Raw genomic sequence first — 24540 nt, forward strand, 5'->3', positions numbered from 1 at the left:
TAGAAAGGCTGAAATTAATAAGGCTTACCATACCAGGTGTTGGTGAGGATATGGAGGAACAGAAGCACTCATTCACTTCTGGTGGGAACTTAAAATGCTATAACTACTTTGGAATGCAGTTTGACAGTTACTTTAAAAGTTAAACATAAAACTACCATGCACTCTTAGCATTCCATTCCAAGGTATTTACCCAAGAGAAAGAAAAGCATATGTCTCTACAAACACTAGTACATGAATATTCCTGCCAGCTTTATCTGTCATAGCTAAAAACTGGAAACAACCCAAGTGCTTATCCAACAGGTAAATGGATAAACAGAGTGTGGTTTATCCATCCTTTGGAATGCTACTCAGCAATATAAAGGAATGAATTATTGCTATATGCGACAACATGGATGAATCTCAAAATAACCATACTGAGTGAAAAGAAGCCAACCCTAAAAAGGAATACTTATTACATGATCCCATTTATATAAAAGTTTAGAACATGGAAATTAACTCATAGAAACAACAGATCAGTGGTGGTCTGAAAAAAGGTGTGGAGAAGCTGGAGGCAGAGATCAGAAAGACAGAAGGAAACTTTTGAGGATGATGGATTTGCATACAAATGTTGCAGTTCATCAGATTAAACCCTTTAAATATGTGTAGTTCATTCCACATCAATTATACATCCATGAAACTATAAAAAAATAAAATAAAATTCATTGTTCTGAAGAGACACAAAATATAAGAACTCAGTGTAAGGTTAAAAAGATAGGTAAAATAAAATTACTAACAAAATGCAAAAAATAAAAAGGTTAAGTAAGGATAGCAACATACCTGATACTTCGCATATCATGTTATTTTATTTCGCACATTGAGGAACAGGTGCTACAAATAAAAAGAAATTTAACAGTTTCAGTGGAAGATATTAACACATCTCTCAACTTTTGACTCATTATATAGACAAAAAAATAAGAACTTTCACATAGAGATGCATATTCTTAAACCATTCATAACACATAATGATCATATACTATATTAAAAAAACAGTAATGTCCCAATGCAGAGGATGCATAAAATGATTTGGAAATTAATAAAAGAGTTTCAAATCTTTGCAAAAACCAATTCATAACTTTGTGTAAAAAAAAGTTATGAAAAATTATGAATACAGATTAATGCAATAAAATTTTGGATTCAGATATATGCAAGTTTTAGAATACAAAATTATCACATGCAGTGCAAAATATATATTCTTTAAAGAAAGATGAAATAAATCAATGAATTCAAGAAAGTGTAATAATAAAGTATACCTAAGGAAAACAGGAAGAATAAATAGCATAATCAGAGACCTACAATAACTAAAATAAATCCAAGATATTCTTTGGAGGATAAAACAATAACAAAAGAGCAAGCATTGTGAAAATAGGTTGTGTGGTGGGGATGTCATCAAAAATATAAATAATGCAGATAAATAATAGATGATACTGAAAAATCTTAAAACATCAAAAATTAAATAAAGTAATTAAGGTTTATCCCTAGAATGCAAGATGATTTACTATTAATGCAGACACAACATCAATATGACAAGGATATGAACAATTTTTTCTCAGTTATAAAGGCATTTGATAAGGAAGCATCAATTTCTGATTTTCAAAAATCTCTCATAATTGCTTAACTCCTCCCTGAAAGTTCAAACCACTGAACTAAAATTCATAATTATTTGAAAGTATCAGTATGTGCTGAAGATATGTTATATGCTTAAAATACCCTAGAATCAAGCGAAGAACGTGGAATATTGTAAAAAACTGGATATGGTGTCCAGATGTATTACATTTGCAAAAGACTTTGCAAATTATTGTAAGTATGCAAAGCATTTGATATTTATTGACAATTACCATAGTGAAGATAAATATAAAGAAATTTAATTTAAGAAACTCATGAAGAACACTAACACTTAAAACTTATCCAAACCAGAGGACTCCAAGCTGTCTGATTAGGGAGAGGCTGGGCTCACTTCTCTCCCAGAAAAACAACTACAGGACAGACAGAAACTGTCCATAACAAGAGTTCTAGGGCTGTGGAGCTTGGAGGTGGGATGGGGGGAGTCTCTACAAGACCCAGGCAAGAAAGGTCAGGATGAAGAGATGGAGAAGCTGCAGTTCCTGGTGCCCATCATTCTCCCTAGGGGCAGAAATCTCCATTTGGGGTGTCTGGTCCCTGGTGAGTGAGTGAGACGTGGAGGTCCATTTTCCCAAGAACAGGACAGGACATGGTCTAGCATCAGTTCAGTTTTTGGCCATTGAATTTGGGCTTCTGGAACTTGCAGGATCAATTCACCAGGCCCAGTGCTGCTAGGCCACTGTTTAGACACAGCAGGCATCAGGTTGAGGGGAACAGATTGCTGAAGACCACCCCCTGCTGGCAGGCACAGAGAGGGCACCTCTGGGAAAATGTCAAAAAGGCTTTTGGGCAAAGAGGGCCACATGCTGGGCAGTCCAGGAAAGAGTACCCTTGGGGAGTGTAATTAGAGGCTTTTTGGCATCTTTACTTGATACTTTCCCCAGGGACCTGTGGAACTGGTGTACATCGCTTTCATGGGTCCGTCCGTGGCCCTGCCCCTGCCCTGGTTGGGGTGATACCGATAAACCAATTGTCCAAGAGTAATATTAACACAAAGCCAATAAAAAACAAAATCTTGATAAGAGTGAGAACCAACTGTCAGAATAAACTCACCAAGAAAATGTCCAATGCCCAGATATTAGCAAAAAGTCACAAGCCATACCAAGAAGCAGAAAGATACACCCCAGCCAAAGATGCAAATCAAAACGTCAGAAGAGGTACAGAATTTGGAAAAACTAACCAAAGAAGTTCAAACAAATCTCCTAAGCCAATTTTGGGAGATGGCTAAAGAGGAAAAGTATGTTAAGAAGACTGGGTAAGCATATAGACAAATTTGAAAGCATGCAAAGAAAAAAGATCTTGCAGGAATGAAAGACACAATACATGAAATTAGAAATGCATTGTAGGCATACAACAGTAGATTTGGAGAGACAGGAGTATGGATCAGTGAGGTAGAAGACAGAGAAACCAAATGCTAATGGATGAAAGAACAGATAGAGAAAATAATGGGAAAAATTAAGCAGGATCTCAGGTAATTAATTTACAACATGGAGCTCATAAACACTCATGTCATGGTGTTCCAGGAGGACCAAAGAAGTGAAGAGAGGCAGAAGGAATATTTGAGGAAATAATAGCTGAAAATTTCACAACTCCTTTGAAAGGCAGATATCCATAACCAAGAAGCACGATGAACATCAAACTGAATAAATCTGAATAGACACAAACTAACTAAAATGTCAAATAAACACAAAATCTTTCAAGACACATACTAATCAGAATATCAAATGCCAAAGATGAAGAGAGAATTCTGAAAGCAGCAAGAGAAAAGCAATTCATCACATACAAGTGATGCCAGATAAGAAAAAGCACCAAATTCTCATCAGAAACTATGGAGGTAATAAGGCATAGGCATGACATATTTAAGGTGCTAAAAAAGAAAAACTGCCAGTTAAGAGTGTTTTACCTAGCACGCGGTCCTTCAAAAATGAGGGACAGTTTAAGATATTCACAGATGCACAGACACTGAGAGAGTTCATTAAAAAGAGACATGCCCTACAGGAAATGCCAAAGAAAGAACAGCAGGCTGAAAGGAAAAGACAGGGAAGAGAGGCTTGGGAGTGAGCGTAGAAATTAAGAGTATCAGTAAAGAGAGACAAAAATAAGTTATGACATGTAAAAGTCAAAGTATAAAATGGTTGATGTAAGTACTGTTTTTACAGTAATAACATTGATGTTAATGGATTAAACTCCCCAGTGGAAAGACTAAGATCAGTACAATAGATAAAAAATATGATCCACCTATATGCAGTATACAAGAGACTCACTTCAGACCCAAGCATACAGGTAGGTTGAAAGCAGAATGCTGGAAAAGATATTCTATGCAAACAGTATTCTCCCCCTGATCCCCCCCCCCAAAAAAAACCCAAAAACAAAATCTGGGGTAGCTCTACTAATACAGAAAAAGTAGACACTAAATGCAAAATTGTTATAAGAGACAAAGAAGGATATTATATATTAATAAAAGGGGCAATCAACCAAGAGGGAATAATAATCATAAATACATATGCACATAACAAGGATGCCTAATATAAATTAGCAAACTCTGGCAAAACTGAAGGGAGAAATAGATGCCTCTACAGTAATAGTTGGAGACTTCAATTGCCACTCACTACAATAGATAGAATATCCAGACAGAGGATCGGTAAGAACTTAAATAATTTGATAAATTAACCAGACCTAAGAGACATTCATGGAACACTGCATTCCCAAACAGCAGGACATACTTTCTTCTCGAATTCTCATGCATTCTTCTTCAGGCTAGAATGCAATGTTGGGTCACAGAACAGATCTCAATACAGTTTAAAAAGATTCAAATTATACAAAGCACTTTATCTGATCATAGTGGAATGAATCTGGAAATCAATAACAGTCAAAGAACTGGAATATGCACAAACACACGGAGGTTAAGCCACACACTCTTAAACAATCAGTGGGTCAAAGAAGACATTGAAGAGAAATCAGTAATATCGTGAAAGGAACAAAAATGAGAACAGAACATATCAAAACTTATGAGATGGAGGAAAGGGATTACTTAAAGGGAAATTTATAGCCTTAAAAACTTATGTTAAAAAGGAAGAAAGAGCTAAAATGAAAAGACCTAACTATACAGTTGGAGGAACTAGGCAAAAAAACAGCTAGTAATCTCAAAGCAAGCAGAAGGAGAGAATTAAAGATTAGAGCAGAAGTAAATGAAATTGAGAACAAAAAATAATGGAGAGAATTAACAAAGCCAAAAGCTGGTTCTTTGAGAAGATAAGCAAAATGACAAGCCCGTGGCTAGGCTGACAAAGGAAAAAAAGAGAGAAGATGCAAATGAATAAAATAAAAAACAAGAGGGGGAACATTACTACTGACCCCACAGAAATTTAAAAAGAATCAAAAGATGGTACTATGAACAACTGTATGTCAATGAACTAGGCAACTTGGATGAAATGGACAATTTTCTAGAAACACATGAACAACCCACATTGTCTCCAAAAGAAATAGAAGCCCATACCAAACAAATAACACGAGTTTGAATTGGTCATCAAATACCTCCTAGCAAAGAAAAGTCCAGAAGCAGATGGCTTCAGGTGAATTCTTCCAATTATTCCAATAAGAATTAATACCAATCCTGCTCAAAGTCTTCCAAAAAAATTAAACAAGAGTGAACACTACCTTACTCATTCTATGAAGCCAGTATCACCCTAGAACCAAAGCCAGATAAGGATACTGCAAGAAAGGAAAATTACAAAATAATCTCTTTAATGAATATAGATATAAAAATCCTGAACAAAATACTTGCAAATTGAATCCAACAGCACATTAAAAGAATTATACAAGATGAACAACTGGATTTTATCCCAGATGTGCAAGAGTGGTTCAAAAAAAAAATCAACTAATATAATACAGCACAGGAAAAGATGGAAAGGGAAAAAAACTTGTGTTCTCAATGCCAAAGAGAAATTTGACACCATCCAGCATCCTTCCTTGATCAAAACACTTTGAAACATAGGAATAGAAGGAAATGTTATCAACATGATAAAAGGCATTTGGAAATCCATAGCTTACATTATTCTAAATGATGGAAGATTGAAAGATTTTACTCTAATATCTGGGAAAACAAGCATGCCCAGTTTTATCACTGTTATTCATATTGTACTGGAAGATCTAGCCAGAGCAGTTTAGGCAAGAGAAAGAAATAAACGGCATCCAAATTGGAAAGGAAGACTTTCATTAATTGCAGATGACATGATCGTATACCTAGAAAATCCCCCCAAAAATCTACAACAAAGCGATTAGAGCTAATAATTGAGTTCAACAAAGTGGCAGAATACAAGATCAAAGCTGAAAAAATCAATAATGTTTCTATACACTATTAATGAACAATCTAGAGGAAATCAAGGGAAAAAAAACCACTTACAATAGCAACTAAAGAATCAAATATCTGGAAATAAATTTAACCAAGGATGAAAAGGACATGTTAACAAAACTACAAAGCACTGATAAAAAAAAAAAAATGGAAGGACACAAAAAGGAATAGTGTTGTGAGGCATGCAACAATGTGAATGCACATGCAGGACATTTGGTGAGACAAAATAAGCCAGAAACAAAAAAATAACAATGGTATAGTCATCTTTAGATAATGATTATAAGAAAACAGTGGCCTAGATTGTAAATTTCTAAAGCAGACACAGTAAGTCGGGAGTAGTGATTATTATTTCTGGATTTTGAGAGGCTGTTTATACATGTAACCTAATATTTAGAAATAAGAATGAAACTGAACACATTGGGGCTAAAGTAATTCAGAACATAGGGGTAAGGAAGTCTGTATTTTAGAACCATACATACTGTTTGAGACCAATGGAAGAAAGGTTTATTTGATCTAGAACTGAAATTTTCTGTAATGCATAATCTAATTCAACCTATCTGTAAAGCTCATTTGAACAATTGAAACACAGGAAGCGCAGAATAAGAAAGAGGTCCTTTAATCCTGCAGATTATTATAATGCCTGGAAACATCCTAGAATATATTAAGCAGATAATCAAAAAATATTGGCAAAGTTCCCTGAGGGAGAGGAGAAAGACTATAGAATTATTAAACCTTACCATCAGGGAATCCCCTGATACTGTGTCAAACTTTAGGGATACCCAAATCAATAAGCCATGCCCTCAATCATGAGGCTTACTTTTGTGAAGCTTATGTAGGTAGTGGAGATGCTTAGACTACCTATAGGCATGCCTAAGAGTTACTTCTGCAGGACCTCTGCAGTTGCTCAGATGTGGCCTCACTTTCTCTAAGACCAACTCTGCAAGTGAAATCACTGCCCTCTCCCCTAGGTGGGACATAACATCCAGGGGTGAAAGTCTCCCTGGCAGCATGGGAGATGACTACCATGGATAAACCTGGCCCTGGTCCCATGGTATCAACACTGCTGTCCTGACCAAAAGGGGGAAAAGAAGTATAATTGTGGCAGAGAGAGTTCAAATAGAGTCAAGAGGCTACTCTGGAGGGGGCTCTTACACAAGCTTCAGGTAGACCTTGCTACCTATCATAACCTGCCAACCCCCAACCAGAACCATTCCAGCCAATCCTAAAGAACACCTAGGGCAATATATAAGATTTCACAAGTGTTCCAGGCACTAGAGTAATTTTCCAGAAACCTACAACCTCCAGATGGGTCCCTGGTTCAGATAAGTCCTGAAACCTAGCCCAGCCTCTCCAAAACATCAGATAGTTCCATCTCCCTACCCCACATTAGTGACAGATCCTTCCAATACCAAAAATTTTGAATTGCCATAGCCCTAACAACCCTAAAGAGAGGTATGGTAGGATCGAAGATGATGGTGTAATTATACATAGTAGATAAGACTTAACAAATCAATATGAATGCTGAATCATTAAATTGATTTCTTTTAGTCTCCAGTATTTTAGAACAGCTAGAAGTAAAACCTAAAATTGTGAAATTGTAACCCATATCAAAGTCTGAAATATGTTCTACAACTAATTGTGGTGTTGTGCTTTGAAATTTATAACTTTTTTGTATATATGTTATTGTTCACAAAAAAAGAAGGAAAAAAGTCGATAGAGATGATAAAGTATTTAAGCCCTCTACCTCCTATATTCTGGAGCAGCTAGAAGGAAAAATATGAGAGGATTGTATGGCAGCCCACTCTGGGATTTGGCATGTAACTACTTGAAGAGTGCTTTGAAAACTATTGCTTTTTTATTTCTTTGCTTTGGATATATGTTATACTATATAATAAAAAAAGAAAAAGAAAAATGGAAGGACGTTCTTTGTTAATGCATTGGAAGACTAAATATGTTTAAGATATCAATTCTATGGATTTTACAGATTCAGCACAATCCGAATCAAAATTCCAACAGCCTACATTGCATAACTGGAAAAGCCAATTATCAAATTTACTTTGAATTGTAAGGGTCTCAGTTAAAGATATTTTGAAAAAGAAAAAGTTATGTTGGGGAACTCTCATTTCCTGACCATAGAGGTAGGGATGGCATGGTATTGACATAAAGTAAACATACTGGCCAATGAAATAGAATTGAGCATTCAGAAATAAAGCCTCACATCTATGGTCAGTTGATTTTTGACAAGGCTGCCAAAGCTACTCAACTGGGACAGAGTAGTTTCTTCAACAAATGGTCCTGGGAGAACTGGATATTCGTATTCAAAAGAATGAAAGAGAATCCCTATCTCATACCTTATGCAAAAATTAACTTAAAATGGTTTAAAGCCCCAAATAAAAATGTCAGAACCGTAAATCTCGTAGAAGAGAATATAGGGAAGCATACTCAAGCTCTGATAAACAGTGGTTTCTCAGACCTTACATGAGCAATAAAAGAAAAAAATAGATAAATGAGACGTCCTCAAAACTGAATACTTTTTGAGTGAGACTAGCCAAAAACTAAAGGACAAATACTGTATTGTCTCACTGATATGAACAGACATTAGTGAATAAATTTGGAATATTTCGTTGGTAACAGAGACCATCAGGAGATAGAAATAGGGTAAGATATTGGGTAATTGGAGCTGAAGGGATACAGACTGTGCAACAGGACTGAATATAAAAACTCAGAAATGGACAGCACAATACTACCTAACTGTAATACAATTATGTTAAAACACTGAATGAAGTTGCATGTGAGAAGGATAGAGGGAGGAGGGCTTGGGACATAAATGAAATCAGAAATAAAGATGTTAAAGATTGAGATGGTATAATCTAGGAATGCCTAGAGTGTATAATAATAGTAAAATGTACAAGGTACAATTTTAAAAATGTTTTTGCATGAGGAAGAGCAAAGGAATGACATTAATGCAGGGTACTGAAAATAGATGGTAATTAATATTTTAGAATGTCACCTTCTGTGTGAGACTAAAGCAAAAAATATCTGTTACAAAATTTATATTTGACTAGTGCATTTCCTAATATAACTTATGTAGATAGTTTGATAAAAAAAAAACTGAATACTTTTGTGCTTCAAAGGACTTCATCAAGAGGATGAAAAGGCAGCCAACTCAATGGGAGAAAATATCCATTACACCACATATCCAAAAAGGGTTTAATATCCAGGATACATAAAGAAATCCTGTGACTCGATGATGAAAAGATAAATAACCCCATTTAAAAATGGTCAAAGACCTGAATAGACTTTTTTCCCCCCAAAGATGTAAGCATGGATAGAAAGGTCATCAGAATGCATTCAACATCACTAGCTATTAGGGAAATGCAAATAAAAACTACAAGATATCATTTTATACATACTAGAATGGCCCCTAGTAAAAAAGCAGAAAACAAAAGTTTGAGAGGATGTGGATAAATAGGAACACTTATTTATGTTGGTGGGAATGTAGAATAGTGTAGCAGCTCTGGAAGACAGTTTGGTGATCCCTCAGGAAGCTAAATATAGAACTACCATATAATTAGGCAAATCTACTAGTAGGTATACACTCAGAAGAAATGAAGATAGGGTGTGAATAGATGTTTGCACACCAATGTTCATAGCAGCTTTATTCATAATTGCCAAAAAATGGAAACAACTTAAGGGTCCATGAACTGAAGAGGGATGGACAAAATGTGGCATATACATATAATGGAATATTATTCAGAAGTAAGAAAAATGAAGTCTTGACGCATGTGACATGGATGAACCTTGAGGACACTTTGTTGAGTGAAATAAGTCAGACACAAAAGGACAAATATTATATGACCTCACTAATATGAGTAAAATATAACTAGCAAACTTGTAGTGTTCACATCTAGAACACAGGTCAACAGAAGATAGAATGAGGGTAGAGAATGAGGAACTAATACTCAATTTATACAGAATTTTCAATAAGGTTGATTGCAAATGTTTGGAAATTGACAGAGGAGATAGTAGTACACTATAGTGAGTATAATTGACAGCAATGATATGTGGGTGTGGCTGAAAAGGAAAGTAGGATCAATATGTCACTAGAAGGAAAGCCAGAGGATATAATATGACTGTAAAACATATTAAACCCTCTTGTGGGTGAAAATATTCTAGAATCGATTGTGATGATGAAAGAACAACTCTGTGATTATACTAGGAGGCACTGATTGTATACTGTAGATGGATAATTTGGTATGTGAAGTTATCTCAATAAAACTTAAGTAAACTCACTGCCTTCCTCCTTATGTAGGACATGACTCCCAGGAATGTAAATCTCCCAGGTAACACTGGAATGGCTCCAAGGGATGAGCTTGGTACCATGGGTTTGAGGAAGCCTGTGTAAGCAAGAAGGGTTCAAAATAAAGTCTCAGTGGCTAAGAGATTTCAGATAGAGTCAAGAGGCCATTTTTGAACTTATTCTTATGCATTATATAGATATTCCTTTTTAGTTTTTAGTGTATTAGAATAACTAGAAGGCTTTTACTTTGTGACTGTGTGACTGTGAAAATCTTGTAACTGAACACTTTATGCAGTGTATGGACAGATAAGTATGAGAATGAATGAATGAATAAATAAATAAATAAAATAGGGAGGATAAGGGGTTTTGGATGTTTTGGGTGTTCTTTTTTATTTTTGTTATTTTTTGGAATAATGACAATGTTCAAAATTGATTGTGGTGATGAATGCACAACTATATGATGATACTATGAACCACTGATTATAACACTGGGATGATTATATGGTATGTGAATATATCTCAGTAAAATTGTAAAAAAAAAAAAACTGCTTAAAAAGGCAAATTGCATCCACAATAGTCTCAGAGTAACTACAATAACATATGGTAACTGAGTTTGCAGAATTTTTAGCTGGAAGAGTTTTGAGATTGGTGGGAGAGGAATTAGGAGAAAGGCATTCAAAGAAACGAAATATTGTGAAAAACACTAACATAACAAGGTTTTTTTCTGTTGAAAATTTCATCTGTGGGTGGGTTTCACAGAGTAATACCATGCAAGGAGCCAGGGAACCGAGCTAGACAAGATCCCTGGAGTCAGGACTGTCCCCATCAACTCGAGTGAGATGCTGGATTCCAACCTGGAGCCAACTCCTTTATAAACAGGAACTTTCGGAGCTGTCTGGGGTAGCAATGGATATTCATTCACTTGGCTTGTTAATTTGTTGTGATTGTAGCTTCAGAGTGATTAAAGGTGTTAGCAGTCTAGAAATAACACAAACAAGAAATAGTGTAGTCACCGTTGCAGCCATCCAGCATTCTGTGCTCAAAGTAAATGTAGAAATCCTCTTCTCAATACCATTTTTGTGCTGCCTTTTAAGTTTTTCTTGCCTTTGAAATGCTGTATTGCTCAGTACACTCCTATTTGGGAGTGCTATATACTTAGAGCAATGGAGCGTTAGCCAGTGCGAGACTTGAGTCTTTTCCATTTTGTCATATGTGAGCTGCAGAAGCCCTTTTGATGACTGTGAAGATTGGGCATACAGATCTTTCCTGTCAGGCGTCAAAAATGGATCTCCTGAGAAACTGCCTCCCAGGAACACCTACAAAACCAACTACCCCAATTTCAGGACTCTGCCTCTGAAAGCATTTCATCTAAACCATGACATTTCTCTTCAGGAACCTCTCAAGAACCTGCAATACTGTCATCCACATCAGCCTGGAGTCCTGAGAGGTAGCCAGGGTGGAAGAGAATCAGAATTTTCTACTCTTAGAGCTTCATTTTTGGTGTTCAGAGAAGGCCAAAAACAGAGGCCTTTCACATGGACTCTATTCTTTAATTCTAATCTCTGGCTCGAGCATAGATTTGCTCTGTGGTTCCATCTCACAGATTGAGGCATAGAGTTACAGTAGCAGTGATGCCGTTTAGAACATTTAGCAACCTGACAGCATGTGGTGGACCCAAAAGAGGATCCCAGGCAACGGCATAGTAGAGTCATCCATTTTGAATGGACAAAGTGGCAGTGAAACAGAAATGAAAAATCAATCTTGACATCATCTGAGAAAAAAATGAAACAGATACTATGTAAATTTAAAAAATATATAAAAAGCAGAATTATGTGGGCCCTTGAGTGAAAGTTATAAAAGAACAAATGGAGATTTATGTTCCTGGATAGGAAGACTGAATAGTTTATAGAGGTCAGATATTCCTAAATTAATTTAAATTAAAATTAAATTTTGATTTGAGTTTTTTCAATGGAATGAAAGCATGCTGCAGCATTCACTTGAATGAATAGTTAAGAATCTCTTTAAAATAACTTTAACAAAAAGAGTTGTATATATGCACATACACAAATAGAAATATCAGAAGGAATAGAAAAAAACATTAAGTAATTGTCACAAAGTTGTAGAATTAGGCTGATTTTTGTTTTCTTTCATGAGAATCAATTTTTTGCTTTAAAAATTATTTTAAAGAGGCTTAAAATCACTTCTGGGAAGATGGCTGACTAGAGCAGCTAGAGATTAGCCCTACTCCATGGGAAAGTTAGAGAAGGGACAAAAGCGTGTCCGAGGGAGCAATTCAGGAGTGTGGCTGACCTGGAAGAGCCTTCTGCACCACATGCGGCAGCCCTGGTTGCAGAGGCAGAAAGCTGGAGCCTGGCGTGGAGTGAGGAGTGGTGGAGCTGGTGGGAGTGCACGGATGGGAACACGGGACTAAGAAGTAAGCCAGGCCACGTTTCTTGGGTACGCTACTCTCACTGGCACAGCCCCATGACCAGAGACTCACCCACACCCCACGCACCTGAACCCTGTAACCCACTCCCATCCCCCATGCTCCAGGTGCCCCCACCCCAGTAGCCCCCAGTGCACATACCTGTCCCCCAACTCCACCCCAGCTGCAGCCCAACCCACCTCTCCTACACCCCTCCTAAGCAATACTTCCCCCTCCCTGGTCTCTGCAGTCTGTTACTAGTGCATACCTAGGCTCCCCCCACCGCATCACCCACAGTGTTGCACAGCCTCAACCTGCCGTCCCTGAGCTCAGGGCATCCATTCAAGGCACTCCCAGGCCCACGCATACACACAGGCCCCAAATCATGTCATTCAGCTCTGGGAACTGCATGTTACAGCAGTCCTAGAACTGTTCCTGGACACAGGCCTCAGCCTCACTTCCCAGCTTGGAGAAAGTGCCAACCTGCACAGCTGGGTCACGTCTGCCCCCAATCCACAAAGGTGTAACACCCGTCTGCTGCCACAGCTCTAGGCACGCACACAAAGGACCCCATGCCCTAGACCAGTGCACATCAGTGTTACATTCCCTAGACCGGTGCACTGGCACAGCTATATCCTCCCTGGCTGCTGGGCACCCACATTCACAAGCACCAGTATAATATCCCCAACTTGTGCCCATACCTGCCCTGAAACAAATCACCATACAGAGTACTGCACCCCGTGCCCTGCTCCCTGCTGTACAACCATCCTGCAAACACAAGGCCTTAGACTACTGAAAGAAATCAACTCCCAAAGTAAATCAATCAGGATATTTGCATGCCAGGAAAACAGCAGAAGATAATAAGCATATCACAATGCAGACAGATATAGCCTTACCTAATGACCAAATTAAAATACCTGAGGAAACACAGATGTTGGAACAACTAATCAAAGATGTTCATACAACTCTACTTAATAAAATAAGTGGGATAGAAAATGACATAAAGGAGATCATGAAGACAGTAGAAAAGTACAAAAAGGAATTTGAAAGAATAGAAAAATAGCAGAAATCACGGATATTAAAGACTCTGTTGACCAAATAAAAAGCATACTAGAGGCACACAACACCAGATCTGAAGACACAGAAGAAAGAATAAGTGATATAGAGGACAGGATAATTCACTTCGAAGACTCAAAACAGCAGATGGCAAAAAAAGAAGGAAAAAATGGAATGGAACTCCAGGAAATGATAGACAAAACAAAGTGCACAAATATAAGAACCACTAGTGTCCCAGAAGTAGATGAGAAGAGTGAAAGATTAGGAAGAGCAGTTGAGGATATAATGGGGGAAAACTTCCCAATCTTCATAAAGGATACAAACATACAAGTCAAAGAAACCCAATGTTCTAGTTTGCTAGCTGCCGGAATGCGATATCCCAGAAACAGAATGGCTTTTAAAAAGGGGAATTTAATAAGTTTCTAATTTACAGTTCTAAGGCCAAGAAAATGTCCCAATTACAACAAGTCTATAGATATCTCCAATCAAAGGCATCCAGGGAAAGATATTTGGTTCAAGAAGGCTGATGAAGTTCAGGGTTTCTCTCAAGTGAGAAGGCACATGGTGAACACGGTGTCGTCTGCTAGCTTTCTCTCCTGGTTTCCTGTTTCATGAAGCTCCCCAGGAGGCATTTTCCTTCTTCATCTCCAAAGTGCTGGCTGACGGATTCTCTGTCTCATGTTCCATTCTCTGCTCTCTTTGAATCTCCTTTCTCCAAAATGTTTCCTCTTTTATAGGACTCCATAAATTTATCCCCCAAATGAGTGGAGACATGTTGTCCCATAATCCAGTTTAACAACCACACTTGATTTATTCACATCTCCAGGGAGATGATCTGATTACAGTTTCAAATATACAATATTGAATAGGGATTATTATGCCTTTACGAAATGGGATTTAGATTAAAACATGGCTTTTCTAGGGGACATACATCCTTTCAAACCAGCACACCCAAAGACATCCAAACAGAATAAATCTAAATAGATGTTACCCAAAGCACACACAAATCAGTCTGTCAAATGTTGAAGAGAACCAGAAAATCCCGAAAGCGGCAAGAGAAAAACAATCTACCATATACAAGGGAAATTTAAAAAAAGACAGTTCAGACTACTCAACTAGCACCCTGGAGGTGAGAAGGCAGTGGTATGGTATATTCAAGATCCTGAAAGAGAGAGAGTTCCAGCCAAAAATTCTGTACCCAGCCAAATTGTCCTTTAAAATTGAGGGAGAGATAAAAGTTTTCACAGACAAAGAAGTCCTGAATGAATTTGTCAACAAGAAACTGACCCTATAAGAAACACTGAAAGGAGTTCTGCCACCTGAAAAAAAAAGACAGGAGAGGTAGGTCTGGAGGAGAGCACAGAATTGAATAGTACCACTTAGGATAAATTAAAGAATACAAAGAGAAAGAGGGAAAAGAATATATTGATCTGACAAAATAAAAAAGATAAGATGGTGGAATCAAGAAATGCCTTTTCAGTAATAACTTTGAATGTTAATCAACTAAACTTACCAGTTAAAAGATGCAGATGGGCAGTATGGATTAAGAAACATAATCCAACTATTTGCTGCTTACAAGAGATGAATCTTAGACACAGGGATACAAATAGATTAAAAGTAAAAGGATAGAAAAAGACCTTCCATGTAAGCTGTAACCAAAAGAAAGCAAGGGTAGTTATACTAATATTGGACAAAATAGACTTTAAATGTAAAGACATCATAAAAGACAAAGAAGGACACAATATACTAATTAAAGGGTCAATTCACTAAGAAGATAAAGCAATCATAAATGCTTATGCTCCCAATCACGGAACTCCAAAGTACATGAGACAGACATTGGCAAAACTGAAGGGAGTGATAGATGTTTCAATATTAATAGTAGGAGACTTTAATACACCACTCTCCTCTATAGGTAGAGCCACCAGACAGAAGATCAACAAGGAAATAGAGAAGTTAAATAACTGATTTTTGACAAGACCCCCAAATCCTCTGATCTGGGACAAAATAGTCTTTTCAATAATTGGGCATGGAAGAACTGGATATCAATAGCCAACAGAAAGAAAGAGGACCCCTATCTTATACCCTACACAAAAATTAACTCAAAGTCAATCAAACACCTAAATATAAGAACTAGCTCCATAAAACTTCTAGAAGAAAATGTAGACAAACATCTTCAAGACCTAATAACATGAGGTAGCTTCCTAAACTTTACATCCAATGCACAAGCAACAAAAGAAACAATAGATAAATGGGAACTCCCCCAAATCAAATGCTTCTTCACCTCAAAAGACTTTGTCAAAAAGTGAAGAGGCAACCAACTCAATGGAAGAAAATATTTGGAAATCACATATCAGACAAAGGTTTGATATCCTGTACATACAAAGAAATCATACAACTCAACAACAAAAGAACAAACAATCTAATTATAAAATGGGCTAATGATATGAATAGGCATTTTTCTGAAGAGCAAATACAGATGGCTCAAAAGCACATGAAGAGATGCTCATTTTCACTGGCTATAAGGAAAATGTAGATCAAGACTACAATGAGATGCCACCTCACATCTATAAGAATGGCTGCTATTAAACAAACAGGTAACCACAAATGTTGGAGAGGATGCGGAGAAACTGGGACACTAATGCACTGCTGGTGGGAATTCCCACCATTAGTGGGAATGCATAATGGTGCTGCCACTGTGGAAGACTGTTTGGCGCTTCCTTAGGAAACTAAATATCAAGCCGCCCTATGACCCAGGAATACCACTACTTGGTATATACCCAGAGGAGGTGAAAGGAATGACACAAGCAGACATTTGCACACCGATGTTCACAGCAGCATTATTCACAGTTGCCAAAAAAAGGAAACAAACTGCCCATCAACAGACAAGTGGATCAACAAAATGTGGTATATACGTGCGATGAAATATTATGCAGCAGTAAGACAAAATGATGTCCTGAAGCACATGATAAGATGGATGAGACTTGAGGACATAATGCTAAATGAAATCATCCAGCCACAAAAGGATAGATATTGTATGATTCCACTTTTATGACCAGCATAAAGGTATAAGCAGAGACTTATAGTATATAGAATACAGCGGGCTTAGTTTTACATAGATACTAGAGATGGATGAACCATTAGCTAATGAGGTTGAACTCCAAAGTTCAGGAATAGATAGGAGTGAAGGTGGTTCTCTAGTGGGTCTAGAAGTAATATTGCCATATTAAAGATGAACAAGATTACTTCAAAGATATGATTCTTGTATAAAGAGTGTTTAAGTCCAGGGTACAGGGGGAGACATCTATTACAGGCTGTGAGCTATGTTCAAAAGGAAATAATCAGCACTACCACAGCAACAGCACAGGCAAATAATGGGGTGAGGAGGACAAGAGTTAAGAGGAGGTTCAGATTTCCTATTTGGTGAGGGTGTGTTTATTGGTTTTCTGTCTCTTGGGAACAATGAAGTTATCTAAAATTGAGGATGTTGATGGACTGTGGACTTTGGGCCCTCTACATGATGCCGGATGAATGCAGGTGGCTGAAGGATGCACTGACAAAGAAGTAGAATGGTGAACGATGCTGTATACTTATGAATGAAGGCTGTGCTGCTACAAAAAGAACATTGTCACGAGGCATGCAATGATGTAAATGAACATGTGGGATATTTGGTGAGACAAAAAAACAACAATGGGGTAGTCACCTTTAGAAAATGCTTATAAGAAGACAGGGAACTAGATTGTAAGCTTTTAGAGCAGACATATTAATCCATAGTGGTGATTATTATTTCTGGATTTTGAGAGGCTGTTTGATAGATATAACCTGATATTTAGAGACAAGAATGAAGCCGAACAGATTGGGGTTAAAATAATTCAGGACATAGAGGTAAGGAAGATAGTATCTAGATTTTAGAACCACACATACTCTTTGAGACCAATGGAAGAAAGGGTTATTTGATCTGGAACTGAAATTTTCCGTAGTGTATTATCTAATTCAACCTATCTGTATAGCTCATTTGAGCACTGAAACACAGAGAGCATAGAATGAGAAAGAGTTTTTATTAATCTATTAATCCTGAATAGTTTAATGTAATGCTTGGAAACATCCTAGGGTATATTAAGCAGATAATTAAAAAGTATTGGCAAAGTCCCCTGAGGGACAGAAGAATATGGAACTATTAAACTTTATCATCAACGAATCCCCCGATACTGTATCAAACTTTAGGGATACCCAAATCAATAGGCCATGCCCTCGATCATGAGGCTTACTCTTGTGAAGCTCATGTAGGTAGCTGATAAGCTTAGACTACCTATAGGCATGCCTAAGAGTTACTGCTGGAGGACCTGTGTTGTTACTCAGATTTGGCCTCATTCTCTCTAAGCGCAGCTGTGCAAGTGAAGTCATTACCCTCCCCCCAGTGAGGGACATGACATCCAGAGGTGAAAGTGTCCCTGGCAACCTGGAAGATGGCTCCAAGGGATGAATCCAGACCTGGCACCAAGGGATCAACAATTCCATCCTGACCAAATTGGGGAAAAGAAGTGTAATTAATACAGTATCAGTAGCAGAGAGAGTTCAAAGAGTCAAGAGGCTACTCTGGGGGTTGCTCTTACACAGGCTTCAGGTAGACCTTGCTACCTATCATAACCTGCCAACCCCCAACCAGAACCATTCCAGCCAATCCTAAAGAACACCTAGGGCAATTTATAAGATTCCATAAGGGTTCCATGCACTAGAGTAACTTGCCACAAACCTACAACCTCCAGACTTATCTGGTTCAGATAAGTCCTGAAACCTAGCTAGCCTCTCCAGAATATCAGATAGTTCCATATGTCTGTCTCTACCCCAGTTTAGTAACAGACCCTTCCAATATGACAAATTTTGAATTGCCATAGCCCAAACAACCCCAATGAGCGGTATGGAAAGGTCAAAGGTGATGGTGGAATTATACATAGAAGACAGGACTTAGCAAATGAATATGAATGCTGAATCATTAAATTGATAAGTTTTAGTCTGCAGTATTTTAGAGCAGCTAGAAGTAAAAACCTAATTGTGGAACTGTAACCCATGTCAAAGTCTGAACTATGTTCTACAACTAATTGTGGTGCTGTGGTTTGAAATTTATTGCTTTTTTATATACATGTTATTGTTCACACACAAAAAAGGAAAAAAAAGTCAATTGTGATAATCAAAAAGTATTTAAGCCCTCTAGCCTCCTATATTCTGGAGCAGCTAAAAGGAAAAATATGAGAGGATTCGTATGGGAGGCCATGACAAACTCTGGGATCTATCCTGTAACCATTTTTCGACAAGTGCTTTGAAAACTATTGCTTTTTTATTTCTTTGCTTTGTATATATGTTATGCTATACAATAAAAAAGTTTAAAAAAATGAACAGAGAGAAACAAATGCCAGAGAAAATGCAGAAAAAAATAAAAGCCAATTAAATAATAACATGAAGAGAATATGTTTTTATAAAAATAACTATAGTTTACAAAAACATTTAATAGCATGAGTAGCATTGTTTTATATTTTTACAAACCTCTTTAATGTCTGGTTTAATATTCTTAATTCTGCTTCTGAATTCAGCCTGATGTTATATGTTGCTTTGGTTGAAACTATAAGAAAATATGACCTCATGCAGAAACATTATTCAATGCTTATTAAAATAAACTTTTCAGTTAACTGTGGAAAAAAAAGATGCTTAAAATCCCAATGCTGGTTAATGATAAAATGGATTACCTTAATTTTACCATAAATTAGCAATTTTAGAGAGATTCTTTATGGACCATCATTTCCTTTTCCAAATCAATACTTAAACTATTTTGACTCAGATATATGTGGCACTAGAAAAGCAGAGGCAAAGAGCTGAGGAAAGCAGTGCTCTGTGTGTGCTTTAGTACGCTGAGAGTAAAGGACCATGTTCTCCTACAGATTACCCACACAGACCTCAATTGTCACCTGAATGGAACCCAGCATGCCTGAAGAGCTAACCTATGTTAGAGATTTTAAAGAATACTTTAGAGAAGCAAATGGGATAAATTAAGGAAATACACAAAGCAATGGTTATGGAGAATTAAAAAAGATGCCGAGTTCATTGTTGTAGCTGAATAAAACGTTTATATTACAGAAACTCTTTGAACATAGTACTCTTATTTATCTGTAAGGTAGCAAATCATCTGGGTTTTTTGGGTGCTGCAGTAGACTTAGCAAATGCTGTTTCTAAAAGACATCTAACTACAGTCATTAAAATTAGTAGATGGAAGAAATTATATAACGTAAAACTCAAGAAAATTTTCTAGGGTTAAGAAAAAAAAACCTGACATGATGATAGACTGATAATCTTCTAAAAATAAAGGATACAACTGTCAATATAAACATGGGTAATTTTTATTCAAATACATTTATTAATGCTGTATAGATTATATAAATATATACCACCATTGAAATATTTAAATGTATTCATATTAATCTATGACAATGATTACCTCTCACCAAATATGACAAATCACCAGGTGTATAAGCAGATGAGATGGCCACATTCATTTGGTTCTCTAAACAATATCCCACCACCCATCACTATTCCCTCATTTCAGGTCCTCCCTGAAGCTTGGGGAACAATTACAATTACTTCCTAATTGTCCCCCAGCACCTTTTAATGGCTACCCATGGTTTCTACCCACGGGATAAAATCCATAGGTCTCTCACAATCTGGCCTCAACTTACCTCTCCAGCTTTACATTTACAATTCATCATCACTCTAATTTCCCAGACATCCAAACTGCTCACTGTTCCCTCAATAGGCCATGCGTGTTCATTCTTTACACCTTTATTTCTACTGAGAAGACCTCTTCTTTCTGCCCACCACCCCCAAATGGTGTTTCAAGACACAGCTCAAAACTTGTCTTCTGTGAAAAGCTTTCCTGACATTCTTTATTATATATATCCCCATATAATTGTAGATTTATAGTATTTACTTTTTATTTTTTACTGTGACTATATAAGGAGATATCAGGTACTATTCATCTTTATGTATTGGACATCTAGTAGATACAACATTTAATAGACTGATACACAGTAGTCAATTTATAAACATTTGTTAAATGAGTAAGTGACTTCTAAATTGAAGACAAAATAACAGGTAACATGAGTACATTTTCTTCTCCAGTGTTTGCTAGCCTAGATCATCAGATCATGGTTACCTGCCCCATGAATTTGGCATTATTTTCCTACTGTACCACCTTAGTAACCCATTTCTATGCTTTATTCCATTCTAATTAATGTAGCAAATTAATCTCAAAATGTTCACATTATACCATTCCTTTGCTTAAAGCTTTTCCTGGTTCCACGTATTTAAAATAAATTCTAAACTTCTGAAAGGTCTGATATGCCTCTTCTTCTCTCTAAAAATATTTTAACTTACTATTATTTTGTATACCAAGTAGATACCTCCTTTGTCTGGAACCTAGTAGGTACTTAATATTTATTCAATGACTACATTAGATAAGTAACTAAGTTAACACTCCTCAAATTCAAGTTATTTGATTTTATCGTCTACCACAATTTTAGCATTATTAGAATTAAGAAAAAGGTGAAAAGTTGCTAATAAAATATGATGCTCTGAATATTTAAGAATTTCTTCGCTAAATCAAATACAAAATTTTGCATTTAAGACTTAACTAACAAAAATTTGGATCAGCATTGTTATTGTCAATGTCAATCACTCCTCTACCAGAATATTCTTTCACAAGCAGAAGAGTTTAATTACAAAATGATTCTGCTTGTTTCTTCTTTCCAAAATGGTGGAATAGGGAGCTCTAAGATTCAGTTCATAGCCAGAAATAGCCTGAAACACCTCTTTGGGTGCTCTGGAGACCAGAGGAACACTGCATACTATCCAGGGAAGAACAGAAGGAAGAGACTGATGAACTGAGGTGAAGAACTGTGCATAGCTCGCTTCATGTTGTGAAAGCTGATCCCTATCCCACATCCCACACAGCAGGTTTGGCTCAGGAACCACTTCCTGGGTGGAAACAGAAGCCCTCTCTCCCAGGAAGAGGGTAGGGGAGACACAGCTAGGCGCCAATCGTGGCTTCTGATTGGCGAATTCAGAGTGCTGGGTACCTGCTCTGGGAATAGCTAAGTTTACAATCTACCCAAGATGGAAAGCAGTCAGACTTGCTTTCAGTCCTGCTCCTGGCAGAGGGGGAAGTGAGGCAGTTTGAGAGACATAGCATCTACTCAGGGAAGTGGGAATTGGTTTGCTGAAGGATGACTCTTCACTAAGAGAAGAGGGGAGGCAAGCCAAGGCAACAGCTGTGGCTTTTGATGAACAAAATCAGAATGTTGGATTCTAGCTCCCAGAACAGCTAAAAATTCAACCCACCCAGGACATAAAGAAGCTGCCAACCTCTGTTTCAAACTCATCCCCAGTAGGGGCAAAGGTGGGGAGAACTGAGAGAGATTGTAACTTCTAGGGGCAGTGGGGAAAATGTTGCTGAAGGGTGGCTCTTACCCAAGAAAAGAGGGGAGACTCAACCCAGCACAGTTTGGGGCTATTGTATAGAGAATTCTGATTCCAGAGTCTGGGAACTGAGAAATAGTTTCAACCCACTCTGGCCAAAGACAGCTGGCAGCCTTTGTCTCAACCACACCCCTGGCAGGGTGGAGCTGGCTGAGAAGTAAAGGACTGTGGTGTACCACAGGACTGTACCACCTTAGGACTGTGGAGAATAAGTGATAGAAGAATACCATCTCCTGGACACACCAGGAAAGCACAAAACTGGAGAGGTATTATAGAGAAGATGTGCATCCATTCAAGTCTGCTCCCAATGGCATTTTGGAATTGATCTACACCACTTTGTGGTCACTGAGCTTGTTTTGACTAGAAAAACTGACTTGGGAAGGTCCTTTTCAGGGGGAAGCTCCTCCCAGATTTAGTCTCCCTATAAAAGAAGATAGGGATAATGAAATAAGTGATAAAAACACATAGAGGCAAATAGGGCGGGCCGCGGTGGCTCAGCGGGCAAAGTGCTTGCCTGCTATGCCGGAGGACCTCGGTTCGATTCCCGGCCCCAGCCCATGTAACGAAAACGGAGAAACAAAATACAATAAAACAAGAAAATGCTTAAAAAAGATGTTTCCCTTTCTTCCTCTCTTCCTTCCTTCTATCCTTCCTTCCTTCTCTCTGTCTTAAAAAAAAAAAAAAAAAAACACATAGAGGCAAATAAAAAACAAACAGAACAGATCAACATTCTCAAGGAGGAATAGGGGAAAGAAAGCTTTCACCTGGGACTGAAATAATTGCACAAATAGTGCAATCTCAAAGATCATATCATATACCCAAGGCAAAAATCAGATGACTTAGAGCTGAAAAAATTATGATCAATTAAACACAAGCTACTCTAAAGGTGCAAAGCAAATTGAACCAAGTGTCAAAGAGGAGCTATATCATAAAGCCAATCAACAAAAACACCATCGGAAAGTGAGAGAAATTGACCTCCAGAGTAAACTCACCAAGAAAATCAGATGCCTAGAAACCAGCAAAAAAAAAAAAAAAAAAAATTACGGTCAGAGGAACAAACTAAAACATCAGATGAGATACAGGTCTTGAAACAACTAATCAATGATGTTCAAACAAATCTAAATCAAAATTTAAGGAAATGAAGGAAAATATGGCAAAAGAGATAAAGGATATTAAAAAGACACTGGGTAAGCATAAAGAACAATTTGAAAGCATGCAAAAACTATAACAAAACTTATAGGAATGAAAGGCACAATAGAAGAGATAAAGAATACATCAGAGGCATACAGCAGCAGATTTGAAGGGGCAGAAGAAAGGATCAGTGAACTAGAGGATAGATCATCCAGAATTTTTACAGGCAAAAGAACAGGCAGAGAAAAGAGTGGAAAAAAGGAACAGGGTTTTAGGGAATTGAAGTACAGCACAAAGTGCACAAATATATGCATCATGGGTAACACAGAAGAAGAATCAAGGGGAAAAGAGGCAGAAAGAATATTTGAGGAAATAATTGCTGAAATTTCCCAACTCTTATGAAAGACACAAAGATACATTTCCAAGAAGGACAGCATACTCAAACAGTATAACTCTTAATAGACCCACTCCAAGACACATACTAATCATAAGTTCAAGTGCCAAACAAAGAGTATATTCTGAAAACAGCAAAGGAAAGGGATGCATCACATAAAAGGGACACACAATAAGATTGTGTTGATTTCTCATCAAAAAGCTTGGAGACAAGAAGGTCAGAATGTCAAGGGCCAAAAACAAAGAGAGAATTCTGAAAACAGCAAGACAAAAGCAACTGTCACATGTGAGGGATGCACAATAAGACTATATCCCAATGTTTCATCAAAATCTGTGGAGATGAGAACGCAGTAGTATGATATATTTAACATACTGAAAAAGAACAACTGCCTGCCAGGAATTCTTTACCCAACAAAACTGTCTTTCAAAAATTAAGGAGAGCTTAAAATATTCAAAGATAAAAAGGAACTGAGGGAGTTCCTGAAAAAAGAGACCCAACTTACAAGAAATACTAAAATGAGTGTGCTACAAGCTGAAAGGAGATGACTGGAGAGAAAAGCTTGGAAGAGATTGTAGAAATGAAGAATTTTATTAAAGGTAACTAAAAGGGTAAAAAAGAGGGAAACAGAAATAAGATATGACATATAAAAGCCAAAGGATAAAATGGTTGAAAAAAGTACTGCTTTTACAGTAACAAGATTGAAT

The 24540-nt window shown here is 37.2% G+C and overlaps 1 long non-coding RNA gene across 1 annotated transcript in view; it reads right to left on the minus strand.

Moving 5' to 3' along the window:
* Positions 1-816: 816 nt before the first annotated feature.
* The window catches only part of LOC143669688 (uncharacterized), a 226448-nt gene continuing 202724 nt past the window's right edge, over positions 817-24540 (minus strand). The window contains exon 3 of the long non-coding RNA XR_013168979.1: positions 817-867. This is a non-coding gene — a long non-coding RNA (uncharacterized LOC143669688). The remainder of the gene's footprint in view (positions 868-24540) is intronic.

The sequence above is a fragment of the Tamandua tetradactyla genome, chromosome 26 (assembly GCF_023851605.1).
Source record: "Tamandua tetradactyla isolate mTamTet1 chromosome 26, mTamTet1.pri, whole genome shotgun sequence".
NCBI classification, from domain to species: Eukaryota; Metazoa; Chordata; class Mammalia; order Pilosa; family Myrmecophagidae; genus Tamandua; species Tamandua tetradactyla.